The sequence below is a fragment of the Cheilinus undulatus genome, linkage group 17 (genome assembly GCF_018320785.1).
Source record: "Cheilinus undulatus linkage group 17, ASM1832078v1, whole genome shotgun sequence".
Taxonomy (NCBI): Eukaryota; Metazoa; Chordata; class Actinopteri; order Labriformes; family Labridae; genus Cheilinus; species Cheilinus undulatus.
The window spans coordinates 589,066-597,570 of NC_054881.1; positions in this window are offsets into that span (position 1 = coordinate 589,066).

Here is an 8,505-nt window from a genome sequence, read left to right on the forward strand (position 1 = left end):
GTCAGACTGGGAAAACTCAGGCGTCTGATCAATATTTCAGATCATTGATCTTCTTCCAATGAAAAGCTACTTGTCCCACAATAATGACGTCATTTCACAAGTTCTCCAGAAAATTAACACCTAACGACGGAAAAGAGGGAATAAGACTAGCCCTAGACCAGCCCTAGACTCCTCTAGACTCTGGTCTCAGCCCTAGACTCCTCTAGACTCTGGTCTCAGTCTCAGACTCCTCTAGACTCTGGTCTCAGTCCTATACTCCTCTGGACTCTGGTCTCAGTCCCAGACTCTGGTCTCAGCCCTGGACTCCTCTAGACTCTGTTCTCAGTCCTAGACTCCTCTAGACTCTGGTCTCAGTCCTAGACTCCTCTAGACTCTGGTCTCAGCCCTAGACTCCTCTAGACTCTGGTCTCAGTCCTGGACTCCTCTAGACTCTGGTCTCAGTCCTAGACTCCTCTAGACTCTGGTCTCAGTCCCAGACTCTGGTCTCAGCCCTGGACTCCTCTAGACTCTGGTCTCAGTCTCAGACTCCTCTAGACTCTGGTCTCAGTCCTATACTCCTCTGGACTCTGGTCTCAGTCCCAGACTCTGGTCTCAGCCCTGGACTCCTCTAGACTCTGTTCTCAGTCCTAGACTCCTCTAGACTCTGGTCTCAGTCCTAGACTCCTCTAGACTCTGGTCTCAGCCCTAGACTCCTCTAGACTCTGGTTTTAGTCCTGGACTCCTCTAGACTCTGGTCTCAGTCCTAGACTCCTCTAGACTCTGGTCTCAGTCCTAGACTCCTCTAGACTCTGGTCTCAGTCTCAGACTCCTCTAGACTCTGGTCTCAGTCCTAGACTCCTCTAGACTCTGGTCTCAGTCTCAGACTCCTCTAGACTCTGGTCTCAGTCCTATACTCCTCTGGACTCTGGTCTCAGTCTCAGACTCCTCTAGACTCTGGTCTCAGTCCCAGACTCTGGTCTCAGCCCTGGACTCCTCTAGACTCTGGTCTGAGTCTCAGACTCCTCTAGACTCTGGTCTCAGTCTCAGACTCCTCTAGACTCTGGTCTCAGTCCCAGACTCTGGTCTCAGCCCTGGACTCCTCTAGACTCTGGTCTCAGTCTCAGACTCCTCTAGACTCTGGTCTCAGTCCTATACTCCTCTGGACTCTGGTCTCAGTCCCAGACTCTGGTCTCAGCCCTGGACTCCTCTAGACTCTGTTCTCAGTCCTAGACTCCTCTAGACTCTGGTCTCAGTCCTAGACTCCTCTAGACTCTGGTCTCAGCCCTAGACTCCTCTAGACTCTGGTCTCAGTCCTGGACTCCTCTAGACTCTGGTCTCAGTCCTAGACTCCTCTAGACTCTGGTCTCAGTCCTAGACTCCTCTAGACTCTGGTCTCAGTCCTAGACTCCTCTATACTCTGGTCTCAGTCCTATACTCCTCTGGACTCTGGTCTCAGTCCTAGACTCTGGTCTCAGCCCTGGACTCCTCTAGACTCTGGTCTCAGTCCTAGACTCCTCTATACCCCGGTCTCAGCCCTAGACTCCTCTAGACTCTGGTCTCAGCCCTAGACTCCTCTAGACTCTGGTCTCAGTCCTGGACTCCTCTAGACTCTGGTCTCAGCCCTAGACTCCTCTAGACTCTGGTCTCAGTCCTATACTCCTCTAGACTCTTGTCTCAGTCCCAGACTCTGGTCTCAGCCCTGGACTCCTCTAGACTCTGGTCTCAGTCCTAGACTCCTCTATACCCCGGTCTCAGCCCTTGACTCCTCTAGACTCTGGTCTCAGCCCTAGACTCCTCTAGACTCTGGTCTCAGTCCTAGACTCGTCTAGACTCTGGTCTCAGTCTCAGACTTCTCTAGACTCTGGTTTCAGTCCTAGACTCCTCTAGACTCTGGTCTCAGCCCTAGACTCCTCTAGACTCTGGTCTCAGCCCTAGACTCCTCTAGACTCTGGTCTCAGCCCTTGACTCCTCTAGACTCTGGTCTCAGTCCTAGACTCCTCTAGACTCTGGTCTCAGCCCTAGACTCCTCTAGACTCTGGTCTCAGACCAAGACTCCTCTAGACTCTGGTGTCAGTCCTAGACTCCTCTAGACTCTGGTCTCAGTCCTAGACTCCTCTAGACTCTGGTCTCAGTCTCAGACTTTTCTAGACTCTGGTTTCAGTCCTGGACTCCTCTAGACTCTGGTCTCAGTCCTAGACTCCTCTAGACTCTGGTCTCAGCCCTAGACTCCTCTAGACTCTGGTCTCAGCCCTAGACTCCTCTAGACTCTGGTCTCAGTCTCAGACTCCTCTAGACTCTGGTGTCAGTCCTAGTCTCCTCTAGACTCTGGTGTCAGTCCTAGACTCGTCTAGACTCTGGTCTCAGCCCTAGACTCCTCTAGACTCTGGTCTCAGCCCTAGACTCCTCTAGACTCTGGTCTCAGCCCTAGACTCCTCTAGACTCTGGTCTCAGCCCTAGACTCCTCTAGACTCTGGTCTCAGCCCTAGACTCCTCTAGACTCTGGTCTCAGCCCTAGACTCCTCTAGACTCTGGTCTCAGTCCTAGACTCCTCTAGACTCTGGTCTCAGTCCTAGACTCCTCTAGACTCTGGTCTCAGCCCTAGACTCCTCTAGACTCTGGTCTCAGCCCTAGACTCCTCTAGACTCTGGTCTCAGTCTCAGACTCCTCTAGACTCTGGTGTCAGTCCTAGTCTCCTCTAGACTCTGGTGTCAGTCCTAGACTCGTCTAGACTCTGGTCTCAGTCTCAGACTTCTCTAGACTCTGGTTTTAGTCCTGGACTCCTCTAGACTCTGGTCTCAGTCCTAGACTCCTCTAGACTCTGGTCTCAGCCCTAGACTCCTCTAGACTCTGGTCTCAGCCCTAGACTCCTCTAGACTCTGGTCTCAGCCCTAGACTCCTCTAGACTCTGGTCTCAGCCCTAGACTCCTCTAGACTCTGGTCTCAGTCCTAGACTCCTCTAGACTCTGGTCTCAGTGCTAGACTCCTCTAGACTCTGGTCTCAGTCCTAGACTCCTCTAGACTCTGGTCTCAGTCCTAGACTCCTCTAGACTCTGGTCTCAGTCTCAGACTCCTCTAGACTCTGGTCTCAGTCCTAGACTCCTCTAGACTCTGGTCTCAGTGCTAGACTCCTCTAGACTCTGGTCTCAGTCCTAGACTCTGGTCTCAGTCCCAGACTCTGGTCTCAGCCCTGGACTCCTCTAGACTCTGGTCTCAGTCCTAGACTCCTCTATACCCCGGTCTCAGCCCTTGACTCCTCTAGACTCTGGTCTCAGCCCTAGACTCCTCTAGACTCTGGTCTCAGTCCTAGACTCGTCTAGACTCTGGTCTCAGTCTCAGACTTCTCTAGACTCTGGTTTCAGTCCTAGACTCCTCTAGACTCTGGTCTCAGCCCTAGACTCCTCTAGACTCTGGTCTCAGCCCTAGACTCCTCTAGACTCTGGTCTCAGCCCTTGACTCCTCTAGACTCTGGTCTCAGTCCTAGACTCCTCTAGACTCTGGTCTCAGCCCTAGACTCCTCTAGACTCTGGTCTCAGCCCTAGACTCCTCTAGACTCTGGTGTCAGTCCTAGACTCCTCTAGACTCTGGTCTCAGTCCTAGACTCCTCTAGACTCTGGTCTCAGTCTCAGACTTTTCTAGACTCTGGTTTCAGTCCTGGACTCCTCTAGACTCTGGTCTCAGTCCTAGACTCCTCTAGACTCTGGTCTCAGCCCTAGACTCCTCTAGACTCTGGTCTCAGCCCTAGACTCCTCTAGACTCTGGTCTCAGTCTCAGACTCCTCTAGACTCTGGTGTCAGTCCTAGTCTCCTCTAGACTCTGGTGTCAGTCCTAGACTCGTCTAGACTCTGGTCTCAGTCTCAGACTTCTCTAGACTCTGGTTTTAGTCCTGGACTCCTCTAGACTCTGGTCTCAGTCCTAGACTCCTCTAGACTCTGGTCTCAGCCCTAGACTCCTCTAGACTCTGGTCTCAGTCCTAGACTCCTCTAGACTCTGGTCTCAGCCCTAGACTCCTCTAGACTCTGGTCTCAGTCCTAGACTCCTCTAGACTCTGGTCTCAGTCCTAGACTCCTCTAGACTCTGGTCTCAGCCCTAGACTCCTCTAGACTCTGGTCTCAGCCCTAGACTCCTCTAGACTCTGGTCTCAGTCTCAGACTCCTCTAGACTCTGGTGTCAGTCCTAGTCTCCTCTAGACTCTGGTGTCAGTCCTAGACTCGTCTAGACTCTGGTCTCAGTCTCAGACTTCTCTAGACTCTGGTTTTAGTCCTGGACTCCTCTAGACTCTGGTCTCAGTCCTAGACTCCTCTAGACTCTGGTCTCAGCCCTAGACTCCTCTAGACTCTGGTCTCAGCCCTAGACTCCTCTAGACTCTGGTCTCAGTCCTAGACTCCTCTAGACTCTGGTCTCAGTCTCAGACTCCTCTAGACTCTGGTCTCAGTCCTAGACTCCTCTAGACTCTGGTCTCAGTCTCAGACTCCTCTAGACTCTGGTCTCAGTCCTATACTCCTCTGGACTCTGGTCTCAGTCTCAGACTCCTCTAGACTCTGGTCTCAGTCCCAGACTCTGGTCTCAGCCCTGGACTCCTCTAGACTCTGGTCTCAGTCTCAGACTCCTCTAGACTCTGGTCTCAGTCCTATACTCCTCTGGACTCTGGTCTCAGTCCCAGACTCTGGTCTCAGCCCTGGACTCCTCTAGACTCTGTTCTCAGTCCTAGACTCCTCTAGACTCTGGTCTCAGTCCTAGACTCCTCTAGACTCTGGTCTCAGCCCTAGACTCCTCTAGACTCTGGTTTTAGTCCTGGACTCCTCTAGACTCTGGTCTCAGTCCTAGACTCCTCTAGACTCTGGTCTCAGTCCTAGACTCCTCTAGACTCTGGTCTCAGTCTCAGACTCCTCTAGACTCTGGTCTCAGTCCTAGACTCCTCTAGACTCTGGTCTCAGTCTCAGACTCCTCTAGACTCTGGTCTCAGTCCTATACTCCTCTGGACTCTGGTCTCAGTCTCAGACTCCTCTAGACTCTGGTCTCAGTCCCAGACTCTGGTCTCAGCCCTGGACTCCTCTAGACTCTGGTCTGAGTCTCAGACTCCTCTAGACTCTGGTCTCAGTCTCAGACTCCTCTAGACTCTGGTCTCAGTCCCAGACTCTGGTCTCAGCCCTGGACTCCTCTAGACTCTGGTCTCAGTCTCAGACTCCTCTAGACTCTGGTCTCAGTCCTATACTCCTCTGGACTCTGGTCTCAGTCCCAGACTCTGGTCTCAGCCCTGGACTCCTCTAGACTCTGTTCTCAGTCCTAGACTCCTCTAGACTCTGGTCTCAGTCCTAGACTCCTCTAGACTCTGGTCTCAGCCCTAGACTCCTCTAGACTCTGGTCTCAGTCCTGGACTCCTCTAGACTCTGGTCTCAGTCCTAGACTCCTCTAGACTCTGGTCTCAGTCCTAGACTCCTCTAGACTCTGGTCTCAGTCCTAGACTCCTCTATACTCTGGTCTCAGTCCTATACTCCTCTGGACTCTGGTCTCAGTCCTAGACTCTGGTCTCAGCCCTGGACTCCTCTAGACTCTGGTCTCAGTCCTAGACTCCTCTATACCCCGGTCTCAGCCCTAGACTCCTCTAGACTCTGGTCTCAGCCCTAGACTCCTCTAGACTCTGGTCTCAGTCCTGGACTCCTCTAGACTCTGGTCTCAGCCCTAGACTCCTCTAGACTCTGGTCTCAGTCCTATACTCCTCTAGACTCTTGTCTCAGTCCCAGACTCTGGTCTCAGCCCTGGACTCCTCTAGACTCTGGTCTCAGTCCTAGACTCCTCTATACCCCGGTCTCAGCCCTTGACTCCTCTAGACTCTGGTCTCAGCCCTAGACTCCTCTAGACTCTGGTCTCAGTCCTAGACTCGTCTAGACTCTGGTCTCAGTCTCAGACTTCTCTAGACTCTGGTTTCAGTCCTAGACTCCTCTAGACTCTGGTCTCAGCCCTAGACTCCTCTAGACTCTGGTCTCAGCCCTAGACTCCTCTAGACTCTGGTCTCAGCCCTTGACTCCTCTAGACTCTGGTCTCAGTCCTAGACTCCTCTAGACTCTGGTCTCAGCCCTAGACTCCTCTAGACTCTGGTCTCAGCCCTAGACTCCTCTAGACTCTGGTGTCAGTCCTAGACTCCTCTAGACTCTGGTCTCAGTCCTAGACTCCTCTAGACTCTGGTCTCAGTCTCAGACTTTTCTAGACTCTGGTTTCAGTCCTGGACTCCTCTAGACTCTGGTCTCAGTCCTAGACTCCTCTAGACTCTGGTCTCAGCCCTAGACTCCTCTAGACTCTGGTCTCAGCCCTAGACTCCTCTAGACTCTGGTCTCAGTCTCAGACTCCTCTAGACTCTGGTGTCAGTCCTAGTCTCCTCTAGACTCTGGTGTCAGTCCTAGACTCGTCTAGACTCTGGTCTCAGCCCTAGACTCCTCTAGACTCTGGTCTCAGCCCTAGACTCCTCTAGACTCTGGTCTCAGCCCTAGACTCCTCTAGACTCTGGTCTCAGCCCTAGACTCCTCTAGACTCTGGTCTCAGCCCTAGACTCCTCTAGACTCTGGTCTCAGCCCTAGACTCCTCTAGACTCTGGTCTCAGTCCTAGACTCCTCTAGACTCTGGTCTCAGTCCTAGACTCCTCTAGACTCTGGTCTCAGCCCTAGACTCCTCTAGACTCTGGTCTCAGCCCTAGACTCCTCTAGACTCTGGTCTCAGTCTCAGACTCCTCTAGACTCTGGTGTCAGTCCTAGTCTCCTCTAGACTCTGGTGTCAGTCCTAGACTCGTCTAGACTCTGGTCTCAGTCTCAGACTTCTCTAGACTCTGGTTTTAGTCCTGGACTCCTCTAGACTCTGGTCTCAGTCCTAGACTCCTCTAGACTCTGGTCTCAGCCCTAGACTCCTCTAGACTCTGGTCTCAGCCCTAGACTCCTCTAGACTCTGGTCTCAGCCCTAGACTCCTCTAGACTCTGGTCTCAGCCCTAGACTCCTCTAGACTCTGGTCTCAGTCCTAGACTCCTCTAGACTCTGGTCTCAGTGCTAGACTCCTCTAGACTCTGGTCTCAGTCCTAGACTCCTCTAGACTCTGGTCTCAGTCCTAGACTCCTCTAGACTCTGGTCTCAGTCTCAGACTCCTCTAGACTCTGGTCTCAGTCCTAGACTCCTCTAGACTCTGGTCTCAGTGCTAGACTCCTCTAGACTCTGGTCTCAGTCCTAGACTCTGGTCTCAGTCCCAGACTCTGGTCTCAGCCCTGGACTCCTCTAGACTCTGGTCTCAGTCCTAGACTCCTCTATACCCCGGTCTCAGCCCTTGACTCCTCTAGACTCTGGTCTCAGCCCTAGACTCCTCTAGACTCTGGTCTCAGTCCTAGACTCGTCTAGACTCTGGTCTCAGTCTCAGACTTCTCTAGACTCTGGTTTCAGTCCTAGACTCCTCTAGACTCTGGTCTCAGCCCTAGACTCCTCTAGACTCTGGTCTCAGCCCTAGACTCCTCTAGACTCTGGTCTCAGCCCTTGACTCCTCTAGACTCTGGTCTCAGTCCTAGACTCCTCTAGACTCTGGTCTCAGCCCTAGACTCCTCTAGACTCTGGTCTCAGCCCTAGACTCCTCTAGACTCTGGTGTCAGTCCTAGACTCCTCTAGACTCTGGTCTCAGTCCTAGACTCCTCTAGACTCTGGTCTCAGTCTCAGACTTTTCTAGACTCTGGTTTCAGTCCTGGACTCCTCTAGACTCTGGTCTCAGTCCTAGACTCCTCTAGACTCTGGTCTCAGCCCTAGACTCCTCTAGACTCTGGTCTCAGCCCTAGACTCCTCTAGACTCTGGTCTCAGTCTCAGACTCCTCTAGACTCTGGTGTCAGTCCTAGTCTCCTCTAGACTCTGGTGTCAGTCCTAGACTCGTCTAGACTCTGGTCTCAGTCTCAGACTTCTCTAGACTCTGGTTTTAGTCCTGGACTCCTCTAGACTCTGGTCTCAGTCCTAGACTCCTCTAGACTCTGGTCTCAGCCCTAGACTCCTCTAGACTCTGGTCTCAGTCCTAGACTCCTCTAGACTCTGGTCTCAGCCCTAGACTCCTCTAGACTCTGGTCTCAGTCCTAGACTCCTCTAGACTCTGGTCTCAGTCCTAGACTCCTCTAGACTCTGGTCTCAGCCCTAGACTCCTCTAGACTCTGGTCTCAGCCCTAGACTCCTCTAGACTCTGGTCTCAGTCTCAGACTCCTCTAGACTCTGGTGTCAGTCCTAGTCTCCTCTAGACTCTGGTGTCAGTCCTAGACTCGTCTAGACTCTGGTCTCAGTCTCAGACTTCTCTAGACTCTGGTTTTAGTCCTGGACTCCTCTAGACTCTGGTCTCAGTCCTAGACTCCTCTAGACTCTGGTCTCAGCCCTAGACTCCTCTAGACTCTGGTCTCAGCCCTAGACTCCTCTAGACTCTGGTCTCAGTCCTAGACTCCTCTAGACTCTGGTCTCAGCCCTAGACTCCTCTAGACTCTGGTCTCAGTGCTAGACTCCTCTAGACTCTGGTCTCAGTCCTAGAC